Source organism: Oryza glaberrima, chromosome 8 (assembly GCF_000147395.1).
Source record: "Oryza glaberrima chromosome 8, OglaRS2, whole genome shotgun sequence".
Classification (NCBI taxonomy): Eukaryota; Viridiplantae; Streptophyta; class Magnoliopsida; order Poales; family Poaceae; genus Oryza; species Oryza glaberrima.
Genome location: NC_068333.1, coordinates 17098190 through 17114440, shown reverse-complemented (window position 1 = coordinate 17114440; position 16251 = coordinate 17098190). Strand labels below are relative to the sequence as shown.

At 41.0% G+C, this 16251-nt stretch overlaps 1 non-coding gene across 1 annotated transcript; it reads right to left on the bottom strand.

The window, feature by feature from the left end:
* Positions 1-9921: 9921 nt before the first annotated feature.
* On the bottom strand, positions 9922-10007 carry TRNAY-GUA (transfer RNA tyrosine (anticodon GUA)). Its single transcript is given in 2 exon segments — positions 9922-9957; positions 9971-10007. It is a non-coding gene; the product is annotated as a tRNA-Tyr (tRNA).
* Between the last annotated feature and the right edge of the window lie 6244 nt (positions 10008-16251).

Below are 16251 nucleotides of genomic sequence, written 5' to 3'. Positions count from 1 at the left end.
TCTGGTAGCACTGTGTAGGTTTGTTCCAAGATGGTGGCAGCAGAAAGCGAGATGGAGACTTCACTGGGCCAAGTTGGCTGGGTTTGCTGAATACTACGAGCATATATTGTGGCTGATCCATGATACCATATATATGCACAAAAGCTTGATACGTGTCTAGCTAGCTTAGGTGTGAGATCATGGTGAAATGTGTCGATATATGCTGCGAATGTTTAAGATTTGGTTTCTGTTTTGCATGATACGTATGCCTATTTTGTGAGCGGTGCTAAGTCTAACTATGATTCTGTTGAGTAATTCTATTGTGGTTTGTCATACCTTTATGCACTACTACCGAAACACTTTTTTTTTTTTTGCATACGGCTAGATTGTATTTTTATATGCGGGTGTAGCAACAGCATGCAGTCTAGGTGTCTGAAAAATAGTTATTTTCCCATGCGGCTAGTTCAACTATATGCAAAAACGGGATTTTCACATGTAAAGCGTTATGTGTTTCGATTGTGAAAATCATTTCTGGCCAAAAACAAAATTCAAAACAAAAAAAACGAAACCCTAGACCGGGAGCATCCATCTACTGCCGGCCCTACCCACCGCCGGATCCACCCATCGCCGTCGTTATCGCAGGAGGAGAGGCCGCTGGCTCTACCTTCCCTTCATCACCACCGTCGGATCCGTGCACTGGAGGGGAAAGAGGCTGACGGATCCACCATGTCCACTGCCAGTCCTCCCCATCACTTTGCTACCTCAGCGTCCATCCCCTACCATCGACTATTGTCGCCACAAAGCCAAGAGTGAGAATCACTTCAACAAAGATTTTGAGCACCAAACTCATCCTTCGATATCAACGCAACATTTCCCTTAATAGTAAGGCTTTCCTACCAACTCAAGAGCAAATAGAAAAGCTATATTAATACGAATACCTTTACACCATTGGCTTTCTTTGCCTTGAATAATGCTAATATAAAATTTGGCTTGATGTTCATCAACAAATCATATCCTATTGATCTTTCAACATTTCATCTTGTGCTTCTTCACCAAGGGTTGATCCTCAGTAAGTTGTGATATCCTATGGCCTGGATCGGTTCATTGATATTCGGTCAAGTACTTGCTCCTTCACCACTGTGTTGGGTCCTTCAGCGCCAAGCCTTCGCTTGCCCTTCTCCCATGCATGGTCCGTCATGTAGCCAAGTATTGCCAACCCTTCACCGCATCTTGCCATCTTCCATCACTTGTAGTCTTGGATCGCAACCTTATTGTATTGCATATTCTTCTTTTTCATCTTTATCAATTCTTCATCGAATTAGTCCCTTAAACACTCAAATTAACCAAAACTCATTAGGGCCATATATGCTCTTTCATTCCTGTCACGCCCAGAAATTCACGAACCAGAATTTCTAAGATGAATGTGCATTAAATCCCTGTCCAGGACCAGCCAGGGTACACAAACGACAATTGTTGACATACAGATCCACATCTTACAAAAATAGAAAAGATTACAAATGCAGCGGAAAAGATAAAAGCAAGCTAAACCGGGAAGCTTGACTTCAGCAGCGGGGCGACTCCACTCCACAGGCATCCCTTGACGGCAGAGACGAAACCAACTTCGATAAGACAGCTCCCACTAGGAAGATCTTCAGCTCTGGTGTGGGGGGAAAAGAGAGAAAGACTGAGTACTACCCACTGTACTCAGCAAGTCATACCGGAAGAGGAGGTATGATGCAGGATATAACCAAAGGAGGCTAGGGGTTCATTTGCAATAAAGCAGGCATTTAAAAGCAGAAGTTGAAAACAGCAAAACAATTGTAGTAATTAAACAATATTAACCAATCATTGTCCAACGCTACACCACGTTGCAACAGGCCCAACCAACCACCTGAACTACACCAGTTCATTAAACTAAACTAGGGGTGAGACTAATCACGGTGAATCTGGTTGATCGCTCATAACCGCGGGCACGGCTATTCGAATAGTTTTACTCTAGCCAGAGGTGTACAACTGTACCCACAAGACACGATTCCACACATGTCACCATGCCCCGAAGTATCACCATGATACTGCAAAGGGGGAAATCATGACAAGACCCTCCGCATAACCCTGCCCTAACCATCCACACCACGCTAGGGTTTCACCCCCACCCCTCAAAAGGCAGTGGGCGGTCCCCTCTTGCGCCGCGGTGAATCCGGCAGCTGGACAACCGGACACCCCGGCCGAACCAACTCTATCACGCCCACCCTCGCCACCGGTGCCTAGGAAAGGGTCGAGCTATACCTCAGATCAAGCAGTTACCCACTCCCGCTTGTGGTAAGCACGGTAAGTCTCCCAGGGTTTCCCGTAAACCGGTCTTAATTGCCATGGGTGCGACCAGCAAAACCATGCACCCACAGCCCACCATTCAGTGTATTTTAATTAACTAACACCATTGCGGTGGCACCAAGCTATGCTAATAGCCAAAGTCTATGTAATAATGTGATCCCCATTTGTGTACTAGTTGAACTAAGCATGGCTAAGCATTTCCTAAACCAACATCTAATCATTTTGATACCCAAGTTATCAATGGCATATGGTAAACAATATATGGCTGAGTAATAGGACCCATCCCACATGACATTGTAAAAGAATGCAACATTTGATAGAAATGCGGGATATTTATAAATTGGGTACAATATAATCAATTGTAATGCATGACTTGCCTTGCTCTCGCACTGATGAGACCACAGCAACGTCTTCGAGGAACCGCGGATCGACGAAACGATCGAAACCTATGCGACAAACAAAGCACACAAGCAAAACATGCTATAAGACTACTGAAACAGAGAACAAAACCATTTTTAATGGATTCTAGGGATTTTTATGAATTTACTGAGACTTGAATGGACTTAAACGGAGCTCGGATGAATTACTTATGAATTTTAGAAGATAAACTGTGTTTTTACTAATAAAAAAAGTCCTTAATTATTTATTGCGCAATAAAGCCCAGGGCTGACGTCAGCAAGGGGAGGGGGCGCCGACAGGTGGGCCCCGCACGTCAGTGGCTCAAGAGAGAAGGAGGGGCGCCGGCACGCGGGCCCCACTGGCAGCGGCTAAAAGGGAGGGGGTGGTCCACCGGCTGGTGGGCCCACCGGGCAGCGGCACAAGGCGGGAGGGGGAGTGGATGGTGGTTCGGCACGGCTCAAGCCGGCCGACCATGGCAGGGCGGCGGCGCGCGGCGCGCGGCATCCGACGACGACCGGCGGACGGCGAGGCGGCGGCGGCTGGCGCGAAGGCGGCGACGCACGGCCGGAACGGCGGCGTGGCTCGGCGCTCGCGGGAAGGGGAAGGAAAGGAGGGGGAGAGAAGGGGTCCTCACCGGCGATGCGAGGGAATCGGGTTCTGGCAACCGAGTGGCGACCGAGGTACGGGCGACACTGGCGAGCGCGACGGCGACGGTTTCACGGCACGGCGGCGGCTTTAGCGGCGGTGGCGCGCGGCCGGAGGCGGTAGAAGGCCGCGGCGCGTGGGGAGAGCGGTACGGCGGCGGCGAACGGAAAGCGAGCGGCGGCCAAGGTAGCTCTCGCGGCGGCGAAGCTAGCGGCGGTGATTGCGCGGCGAGGCGACGGCTCTAGCGACGGCGGCGTGCGGCCAGAGGCGGCGGCAAGCGGCGGCGCTAGCTGCAAGCGGCGCGGGCTCGGTAGGAGGCACGGGAGGGGGCGGCGAGAGCGGAAAGGTTGAAGAGGAGGCTCGGGGGAGCAATTTATAGGTGGAGGGGGAAGCGGACGTGGCTGGGAAAGCCTCCGATTTCGCCGGCGACGTGGGGAGGAGAGAGAGAGAATGGGGGGGATTCAAATTCGAATCCCACCCCTTGCGAGCGCACGCGCGGGCCGGGAGACGCGAGGAGAGGCACGGCGATGTGGGGAGGACGCGGGAGCGGCGCGGCGTGGGCGCGGGAGGAGCGAAAGAGGTGGGGCGGCAGCAGCGGTTGCCGGCTTGGGGGCGAAGTGGGCGGCGGGAGGTTAGGGACGACCGACAGGTGGGCCCCACCTATCGGCGCCCGAAGGAGAGAGGGAGGGAGGGAGGACTTTGGGAGGAAGGGGGAGCGGGCCGGCCCAGCAAAGGGGCGCACGGGAGGAGAAAGGTGGGCCGACGGCCCACCAAGAGGAAAAGGAGGAAAAAGAGAAGAAAAAAAAAGGAAGAAAGAGGAAATTGATTTCCTGGGATTTAAAATATTGCGCTTGCTCATTTTTATTTGGTTAAAATTATTTTTAAGGCTCTGAAAATTTGACTAAAAATCCTGTTAATGCATTAGGGCATGGGGAACTCAAGAAAAATTCCACCACGCTATTTCCGATTATTAATTGCATTTATTAATTAGGGAATTAGCTCAAGGTTAATTCAAACCATTTTCTTCGAACGATTTATTTAACAAATTTTAAAGCAAGAAAAAGGGGGAAACTTCCGGGCGTGACAATTCCCCACCGACAGCGCCAAAATCACCATAGAGCGTTGACGATGCCTTGGAAATCTCCAGCTTGAGATTTGAGAAGACGGAAGTCTCAATTTTATTTTCTACGAGGATATTTTTGCCATTCTGGACTGCCATGTGTGCAATTCAAAACCTAAATCGCTCGAAACAATATTCGGGGGTTGTATGTCTAGTTTTAAGTAGGGATGGCAATGGGTCGGGTCGGGCACGGGTAGAGCAAAACCATGCCCGACCCGATGCTCGACATTGCCCGCCCAAACCCTACCCACTGGAGTTAGCGGGCAAAACTCCGTGCCCGTACCCATGCCCAGCGGGCGCGGGTATATCCGGCGGGTACCCAATGGATCTCACTTGAATAATAACTTGAAAGATATGTAATTTAATAAAGAGAAATAAAATCAATAATTTACCAAATTATCGGTTATCAACAATAATTTGAATTACATCACAACTTAGTATCAGTTAGCATCAAAAATGAACCGAGAGAAATGGTATAAGAATTAAGAAATGAGTCAAAATTAGCTAATACATATGTATCGGGTCGGGCATGGGTTACTCACGGGTAAAAAATGAAACCCGCCTATTACCCATAACGTCTTCGGGTCTCGGGCGGGCGTGCCCATGGGTAAAAAGTCACACCCACGCCCGTGCCCATCGGGTCGGGTATCCACAGATACTCGGACCCATAGGTAAAATTGCCATCCCTAGTTTTAATAGTTGAGGGTGTGAAATGTTCAGTATTGAAGTGCAAGGGGTAATTCCAATGACTGCAATAGTTTAGAGGCAATTTGGACTTTTTACTTAAAACAAAAGGGGATACAATATGCATGTTATAATCGTCTCATATGTGCGGTACAATTTCATATCCTCACAATAATAGGAGCATAGTTCCATATGCATAGCACATCAACCTATCTATCTACTCATCAATCGGGACCTATCTGAGTCAGCAAACTGGTTGCTCCCTACTGATACCTCTAAGAAAATATAGTCATCCCTTCATCCAGATACATACTGGTATGATATATTCCATCAGAGGTTTCTATATTTTAGGATGGAGGTAGTATAATGTTTGATGTTTTTAATGGTTGGAGCTTTCATAGTCTGGTGAATATTAGGTTTGCATTCCAAAGTGGCATTTGTAACTTGGAAGTGCAGCAGGTTATAATGCATGTTAATCTTCTTTTACCTCTTGATTACATCTGAAAGTATATATATATAAATGTATCCTGATTCCTGAGTGGCATCATGATGTAGTAGTTTGGACCATTCTGCTTGGAACAAGTGACTGACCGATGTGAGCTCGACTCAAACCTGAATTTATTATTGTTTAGTTTAAGAGTACCCACAGCAAACGCACGGATGGGTGTACAGCTGATGCAGGGGTGATGGGGAGCAGGAAGAGGGTATCATCATCATTAGGGGTTTGATTATTCCGATTATTGCCTGTCAGCCAGGTCACTGAAAGCTGCCCAAATGGAGAATTAACCCTTAGGCTAGCTTAGCCTAGCTTTGCCTCCATCATATGCTACGTGCATTATACTAGTGCAAGTGCATGCTTTGGGTGTAAGACAGTGGTTTATAATGTAGTAATTAATCCAATACATGAGGCTATGAAATCATGTGGCTAATTAATGCAAGGTTGAACCTGTACTTAACTGAAATACTTGCTCCTTTCATATAAGTTACTCCAGTTACTTTTGTCATCGCTCCTTTCATAAAAGTTACTCCTATTATTTTTACCATCAAAGTTACTCCTATTATTTTTACCATCAAGATCAAAAAGAAATTAACTTATCTTGCATGTAATAAAAATCAAGAGTATCTACAAACATGCAACCAATAAACATTTAATTTACCTTTCCATTAAGTCTTACTCCCTTTGTACTCTAATATAAAGGATTTTGACATTTTGCTTGCACTGTTTGACCATTCGTCTTATTCAAAAAATTTATACAAATATAAAACCGAAAAGTTGTGCTTAAAGTACTTTGGATAATAAAGTAAGTCACAAATAAAATAAATAATAATTTCAAATTTTTTTGAATAAGACAAATGGTGAAACAGTACAAGAAAAATGTCAAAATCCCTTATATTAGAGGACGGAGAGTACATGCACAGGAACAACTTATTTGAAAAAATTTAAATATGAAATATCTCTTACTCCTACTCTACTCCATTCGTTGTTTTAGGATATCTCACATTTTATTCTAGGTTGTTTCTTTAATTTTGTGATGGAATTTTGTGATGGAGGGAGTATGTTGTAAGCGCAATTTAATTTGATATTGACGTATATGGCGCAGGGTTAACTAGCTAGCTACTTGAGCTAGTTCCTCGGGTTAATTAGTCGGATGGTCACCTCGGCTCGTTGTTGATGTAAATTATCCTTCACGACTAGAAACCCCTAGAAAACTTGTCAATAATTAAGGAAATCATTTTTATTAGCCACGTAGTCACGCTTTGCGCGAATTTTAATCATGTTTAAAAACAGAACCTTTTCTATATGGTCCATTAGTTTAGGTAAGCTTTTAAAAAGGTTTTCATATAATAAGTTAATTTTTTTACAAAGTATTGATTTCCCTAGCCAACTATACATTTAACTACTTTTGATTTTTGATTTTGTTTAAGAACTTTCCTATATGGTCTATTAGTTTAGATAAGCTTTTAAAAATGTTTGATATAATAAGTTTTTTTTTTACGAAATACCGATTTCCTTAGCCAACTACAAATTAAAAGTAAGTTGTACTATATGTTTATAAGACTAGAAGCCTCATATTTCTTCTCTCTTTATCCCATCTCTTTTTTATCATGTGTTTAGAAGGAGGTACAGAAGCCTCCGGAAATTTCCATATGTTTAGTCCATTTGTGGTTTTTTTAATACATGTACCTGTTTGATCCAATGGTCATTGTTTATCTAAACCCTTTATCTAACGGCTAATAAATTTATGATGATATGGCGTATTCTCGTGCAAGAAAGCCTGTTGTTTTTACTATATAAGATGTTTTATGCTCGATGGTATCATTGGCTCTACCACTAATTGATTTCGTCTGCGTCAATCCTTTTTACATTTATCTCTTGGAACCGTTATTGTTATAGAGACCAATCAACATGATTGAGAAGTGAAGTTACTGCTCCTATGCCCTTTGCATGCTTCAAAGTGTACCGTTTTTCCTGACGATACGCTCTGTCTATGAAATTCCTTGTCAACTATAAAGATTCCTATACTATTACTCGTTTCATCGAACATCGTTTATTCAAATTTCTTCTTATTTTATCCTCAATCCCTTTCTATTTTCAACCATCTCCCATTAAACGAGGAACATTAAAATATTTTATGTATAACTTCATCAAAACAATCTAAAAATAATTATATTTGTAGACGAGGAGAGTGAAAGTTAAGAGGTTGTTCAGATCAATGTCATTTCAAACCATACCCTTTTTAAAGTAAAATTGCTACAAATTGCATATATTTAGATCTTTACTAAACTTTGTTAAATACACAAGGATTCATGCTAAAATTGGTAACTGAATTTCATACTCGATCTCATAGATCCCTATAGAATTCTGTAGAAAGCTGTATGGATGCAGGGTATATGAGTAGGCAATGAAATCAAGGAATTTTTACCAACTTACCAAAATTTAAGTATCGATAAAATTTGATAAGATTTATCACAATCTGAATAGCCCATTAGTCATGGAGAGCGCCATCTCAGGAGAAGAAAAGGAGCCAATGCCATTCTCACGCATGAAGACAGGAGGAAGTGGCTGGAAGTTAGTGAGAGCAGTGAAGCCGACGGCTGCACGCGGCAACAAGGATTCACCGTTCTTTTTCTTTCCTTGGCACCCTGCACCTGCATATGCTGTAGCTCTCCGTGCTTCGGACTATTAATTTCTGCACACGGCGTTTGCCTCCGGGCAGAGGCCGAACCGACCTGTCGATCTCGACCGGGATGTCGCTTTGCCTTGTGTACACAGAACTTATCTTTTTTCTCAAGGGAAGAAAAAAGAAAAGTACACAGAATTTTGGTCATTTGTGGAGGTGATCAGGAAGAAATTTGCGTTAGGCCGTGCACACCTGAAGAGTATGGCAGGAGTTTCATGTACTTCCTCCGTTTCACAATATAAAACTTTCTAGCATTATCCACATTCATTTAGATATTAATAAATCTAGACATATGCATGTGTTTAGATTTATTAACATACATACGTACGTACGTACATACATACATACATATATATATAGGACACTCATATGGGGCACCATGGTGCCCGGGCACCATGGTATCAAATGCACAAAATCACTCAAATTTTTCAAAATTTTCAAATTGTGAGTATATACCTAGTTATAATAATTTGATTCATACCTATACCTATCAACAAAACAACTCAAATTTAACTTTATTTCACAATCCATGATTACATACCTAACTAATTATATGTATGGATGCTATATACCTAGAATCAAAATCTAACAAAAACAAGTTCAAATCCAGTTCAAACTTGCTTTGAACTAGTTAGTAAAGTAGTAAATTTGTTTGGTGCTCCATGGTGCCCGGGCACCATTGTTGAAATTGAGTATATACCCAATTCAAATGAGTATGAAACTTTTTTAATTACTTAGGTATTAACATTAATATATATATATATATATATATGGGCAATGCTAGAAAGTCTTACATTGTGAAACGGAGGGAGTAGTTTGCAACTGATTAAACACTTTTGTTGAATCGGTGCAGTAGATATAGGGAGAGTTCGTGGTTGGTTTAGAGCAGGTACAATAGCAGGCTATAAGCCAGCTGTAAACATATTTTAAGAAGATAAATAAGGAGAGAGAAGAGCAGCGGGCTACAGATTTGTAGCCAGTTGTAGCACGGACTCCAAGACATAGTGTGTATATGACAGGTGGGACCAGGTATTAATAGTGTAGTATGTAACTATTGTATGAATGAGCTATTAAATTGGCTATAGATGATTTGAAGCTAGTAGTTGGCTACACTATTGAACTTGCTCTTATGTTAGCTAGATGTTGTACTGATTAGCGTGGATTCCAAGATAATTCATATGGTTTAGGGAGGTACTAGGCACATGGTGATATGGTCACATAGGGTTGGTTTGGTTTGTGGTCTAAAAAGGCCTTACTAAATTTTGTCAATGCTAAATTTTGGTAAATTTTGGTATTGCTAATTTTGGTAAGGTAAAGTTGTGTTTGGATTGAAGTCAAAATAATTTCACTATTGAAATAGCCTATTTTCTTAGGTATGCTAAAATTTGGTTTCAAACCAAATAGACACTAAACACTATTGAAAAGATGAGTTGGTGAGTTGGTAAGCAAGTACAGAGAACATATGGGAGATTATTATAGAGAAGAGAGAGAGAGAGAGAGAGAGAGACTAGAGAGCTGAGGGAGAAGAAAATGAGACTATGAGAGTGAAAAATCATGAGGAAAAAAATAAAAAAGAAAGAATCCGACCTGCCGGATTCGAACCAGCGACCTAAGGATTAATCTGCAACTACTACAGTCCTCCGCTCTACCAACTGAGCTAAGGTCGGTTTTTGAAAAAAGCTCATATTGTTTATATTTATTGTGTATCCATTTTTATATACAATTATCCTCGAATTGGCCAAATACATAGGTAAAGTGTGTGTGTATATACACACACTAGCAAATATGCCCGTACGTTGCAACGGGATTTAGTAAGAGAGGTTAAACGTTTCGTTACTTTGTTGCACTCTACTATAGTATGTTTTCAGTTTTTTTAGTGCTACAAAAGGAAAAAGGTAAAAAGGCATCAGCAATGGGAAAGAAACACACAATTTGTAGTATCGAAATAAAATCTTTAGTGGAATATGTTCGAATTCTAGAAATAATTTAATATTTAAGGAAATAATAATTATTTTGACATAAAACCATATTAACGTTGGTCAAATACAGTATCATATAATTAATACTTTCTAGATAAACATTTTGTTGGTTTCATTTATCTAAAAATAATCTACTAAGTTATTAAATAATTGATCATAATTTAGCATCAATTTTAAATGGCTTAAAACTGATTTCGGCCTTGGTTTAGTAAGTATCTAGGACAACCGGAGGGACCAAAACTAAACTTATCCGTGCGGAGTGTACATCTGGCCCAATTGTGTGGCGGCCTGAGAACGGCAGCCCGAGTGGGAGAAGCCATAGCCGTCCGATCTGATGGACAGTCCCGATTGATCCGAACATATATAAAACGTCGGCAGCCCTAACCCTAATCGTAAATCATTTCCCCTCCCCCCTTCTCTCTCTCTCAAATGACGGTGTTGGCGGCGCCGCTCCCCTTCCCCTCCCCCATCAGCGGCGACACTCCTCCTTACCCCACCGGCGGGGACGTTCCTTCTCCCCCTCTCCTTCCAGTCTCGCCGGCATGGCACGCGTCAGCAAGTGCTCGACGCCGTGTCGCGACAGCAAGGGTATGACGGCGACGACGACGACGGCGACGACCGTCCTTCCCCTTCCCCTCTCCCCGTCGGCCTCAATGGCGGGGCTACGAGCCTACGGCGCGGAGACCTCGACGATGGCTATCCGTCTCTCTTTCTCTCCTCTGACTCCAAGCAAGAGGAGAGCGCTGGAGGGCGGGGCACCAGGTAGAGGGAGGGGGTGCCAGCGCGGGTTGGGATGTGCCGAGTGTGGTCGTGCCCAGCGGGCGAGGCCACGATAGGAGCGCGGTCGGCGGCGATGGCGACCAGCTCGGAACAACCGGATTTGACGGCAAGCTTGCTCATCTGTGTGATTTTTTTCCTCTCTTTTTTTTCCTTTTTCTAGGATTCTCGACCTGTGTAATTGTCCGATTGGATGATTATTTTAGATTCTCCGTGAAGAACAAAAAAAATTCGCCCTTTTTTTTATCACGGACGGAGGTTTTTTTCTCCGCGTCATTGATGACTCGGACTTTCCTTTTTTTTTCTTTTTATATGTTTTTTCGCCTTTTTATATGTTTTATCATGCACGACGGAAAAATCTTTAATTTTTCAAGTAAGTAGTCATGTATGTGCTAATGAGTGCTAATGAGGTTTATCGTGACGTGCCTTAAAAATCTGTTTTCAAAACTACCGATCGAACTTAGCCTGAGTCGGACTTTTTTTCAATTTTTTTATTACGGACGAGAAGTCCTTTTTCTCAAGTTTTTATTTTTATAATGGGAGTCGGACTTTTTTTTTTCGACAGAAGTCTTTTTCTCGCCTTTTTTTTCGCGCGTTTTTTTACAGTCATCCGGACGACGGAAACAAGTTTTACTTTTTAAGTAGTTGTAGAAGTAGATAGTAGATAGTAGATAGAAGTATATATATATATATATATATATATATATATATATATATATATATATATATATATATATATATATATATATATATATATATATATATATATACACACACACACACACACACACACACACACACTAGCAAGCAAAATGCCCGTGCTTCGCTACGGGTATAATAAAAGGTTAAATGCTATAAATACACCGTTAACATGTATATAATAATGTTCCAAAATAGATAAATTATTCATTGGGTTAATGATAATCAGGACTGATAAGAAACACTATTGTATATTGATATACTCGTATTTTCATAACATGCACTCTCTATCAACTCTTGTATGGCAAGCGCCTAATATAATTATTTCTAAAATCAAACATGGACTTGCGTGGAGATGAATCGTTTTCACGGCTCATGCGTGGACGATAGATGGTGCGGACTCTAATACGTCGTGTTTTGCAGATGACGAAAAGAAAAAAATATGTTTAATTTTAAAATTAAAAAATGGTTCATTATAAGATTTCAGAATCACTAAAAATCTGTTGAAGAAAGAGGTGCAAAAACTTCTGATTTTTCAGCCATCAGATGCATGGCAAGCGCTTGATATAATTTCTAAAATCGAACACGGACTTGCGTGGAGACGAATCATTTTCACGGCTCATGCGTGGACGATAGATAGTGCGGACTCTAATATGTCGTGTTTTGCAGATGATGAAAAGAAAAAAAAATAATTATGTTTAATTTTCAAATTAAAAACTGGTTCATTATAAGATTTATCACTATCTGTTGAAGAAAGAGGTGCAAATAGATGGCGCGGACTCTAATATGTCGTGTCTTGCAGATGATGAAAAGAAAAATATAATTATGTTTAATTTTCAAATTTAAAAGTGGGAGGCACAGTAGACTTATTCCGAGCAATGATTTGAGATATGGGAGGCATAGTAGACTTATTCCGAGCAAAGATTTGAGATATGGGAGGCATAGTAGACTTATTCCGAGCAATATAGCCTAGGAAAGGTGAAGTAATGAGATGTGGGAGCATAGTAGACTTATTCCGAGCAATATAACCTAGGAAAGGTGAAGTAATGAGATGTGGGAGGCATAGTAGACTTATTCCGAGCAATATAGCCGTGTATAAAAACGGAGAGATGAGGGGAATCGAACCCTGGTGGGCAGGTTGAATATTTTCTCCACTAACCAAATGGGCAAGCTGCTACTTGTGATTGCTGGTTACATGAGTAATACATATCATATTAAGCAAGGTTTTGGAGTAGATTGGAAAATTTCCGACCGACTATTAAGCGGATTAAAACGTATTTTGGCAACAGGGAGACGGACGAAAAGAAGAACCGGAAGCCTTACGTATTTTTTATTAGGTATATATATATATATATATATATATATGTGTGTGTGTGTGTTCTCTTAGCGACTTAAATGTCAATACTTAAAAATAACCTTTCGTGAAAAAACTGTAAAATAAACTTCAAAGTTAAGTTTTAAAATTTAAATTTTGGCATTAACTGATGCTGAATAGAGTAAACGATGGGGGCCTACATTTTCAACTCAGACAATTAGGCATGAAAATTCTATACATAGTACTTGTGCATTTTCCGTCGAAGTGGATTTGCATTCATATCCTCTCTTTCTTTTCTTTTAAAAAAAAGGCATGATAAATCTATATGAAATATTTTATTTCACAAACATACAAATTCAAATTTAACCAATAAGTAAAAATAAACAAAATCAACAAGTTACCTGCGCAAGTAGAAACAAAAATAATAAATTTGAGTGCAGGTTGAATTTGAATCATGTTTGCACTTTGTAGATTGATATTTTATATTGACCTATCATTAAGAGATGAAAATAGTTTTTTTTTAGAAGAAAGTCGGTAATTTCATTCATGAGAAGTCAGATTTACATGCGTCTCAATAAAACCTGGAGGGTTTAGCAGCCACGCATGACGCCCCTCACTCAATGTATATACAAACTTAGCCAATTTATGAGCATCTACATTTAGATCCCAACTTTCATGACGAAATTCTGCTCTAACAAAGTGATGGCTTCTTATGTTGATGTCATTAAGGACTACCAAACACCTGCATTTTGGTATTGTCGCAATACCCATGATAACTTCTTGACAGTCCGAAGCAATACAGACCTTTAGGATGTTGCAGTCCATGGCGATAGCAAGTCCTTCATTACAAGCAAGAGCTTCTAGTGTAGTTGGATCAGACATCCCTTCCCAAACCATAGCACTAGCTGCCACAAATTTACCAGATGTGTCACGACAAATAGCTCCAACAGCTCCTTTGTTGCTTTATCGAGAAACAGCTGCACCAACATTAATCTTCATGCAAATAGTTGACCTGTTGTCCATGAAACATATACATCAGAACATGGGCGGACCCAGCCCCTGGACACCCTAAACCATGGCCCGGAGCTTATGGTTGAAAGCCCATGGGCCAAGACTTATTTTCACCATGCTAGAATGAGATGGTACGTAGCAAATTAGTACACATAGGAGATTTGTTCTGATTGCATGGAAATAGGACAACTGTCCAACTTGCTGATGCACAATCTGAAGGTACATGTTTTCTGGAAACTCTACGGAATTGTTCAAACTGTTCTCCTGAAACAAATAGTGCACACTCTATACCTTGTTGATTACAAGGACCATTGGCACTCGGAACCTGAGGATTTCTAATTTCCAAAAGAAACAAAAATAGAATAGTCACAACATAGTATTGTTTAATGGAGACAAACAAAAGATCTCAGATAGTAGTAGTTCTGTAAATGTCTGGACTACCGAACCAGGAAGGTAAAACTTAAACCAAAGCCAGCTAGCTAGGCAGCAATCCTGAACAAGTCAGGAAACTGGCAATAAAATGATATCGAATGTGACTTACTGATCAACACATGCTCAATAAGTTTAGTATCATCTTCAGTCCACTCATCAACTACACTTATTGTCATGATGATCAGATGATCAGCTCCCAGTGCAGCAGCTTAATTCTGATCATTGCAAGCTTATGTAAGAGCAGAATTAAAGAGATATGTCAGGAGAAGACCATAACTTCTTATGCAAGTATGCAGCATTGAACATGCATATTCTAATTTCTAAGATAACAATATCTCACCAACTCTTTCCATGATGTCATAAGTTTCTCCTATACCAGCAGTATCTAGAAGGGTAATGGGGTTTGCCATGAATTGGAGACATTTGCTTCTACTACATCCCTTGTGGTTCCACCTATTTCAGTAACTTTTATGGATGCCAGCTCTTTCACTCTGCAAGCTAATCATTTAAATTCCAATATCAATTATTATGGATGCCATCCAAGAGAAATCCAACTACCTATGGCATTCCAAGTATATATAGTACAAGTTTCAGGAGCATGATAAAATTAAAAGAGATGGCTCGAAAACATGTGCAGGTTAAATATGCAAAAGAGATAAGAGGGATATCTAAGCACATACCTTACTCCAAGCATTCAGGAGGCTTGACTTGCCAACATTTGGCGGCCAATTATCGCTGCCTTCTTTCTGTACAATATAAAGGAAGTACCTGTAGGCTGGTTGTACCAACAACTTATCATAATTAGCAGTGTCCAAAGCATCCTGAACCTCTTGCCTCATACCATTAATTTTGTTGGCCAGCATTTTGCTGGATCCAAGCTAGGGAGGCAATTCGTCTTCAAAGTCTGATGGGCCTCAATTTCAGTGAGTAATTCTATGCACCTTGATCTCAATGATTTTACTAACACATACTCCTCCGTTTCAAAATATTTGACACCGTTGACTTTTTAGCACATGTTTGACCGTTCGTCTTATTCAAAAAAATTTGTGAAATATGTAAAACTATATATGTACATGAAAGTATATTTAACAATGAATCAAATGATATGAAAAGAATAAATAATTACTTAATTTTTTGAATAAGACGAATGGTCAAACACGTACTAAAAAGTCAACGGTGTCAAACATTTTGAAATGGAGGGAGTATAAACCGCCCTACATTGAAACGAATTGAAATCCGGTGTTGTAGTAGTAACAACTGCAACTTCAGCAGTCGGATTTGCTCTGCCATCCTGTTGCACAACAACGATGAATAGTATTTTCTTCCCATCAGAGCCGTTGGTTTTTGATCTATCAGCTGCACCGCAACTGCTAAAGTTGCAGTCGTAATAAAAACTGCACCAGATCTCGATCCCATTGAAACATATGTACAGTTCAGACCATGTTTTGTGAGCAACTGGGCTTTCAGCCTCTTCAGAAAAGCCTTCTACATTGGGATTCTCAAAGGAGCTGAACTAAAGCTCCCTGATGTAAAAGGGTTTAAAATTCAAACCTTCGTAACATTTCCCTTTTTTCGTGTACTCAAACGAAATTGCAAGAACATAAGCTTGTGACATACTTGTATAATGTATAGTTGTATGCCTGTCAATACTGAGTCTACTTGTGCCAAGGGTTTAGATTTAGCTGAAATGAGCGTGGA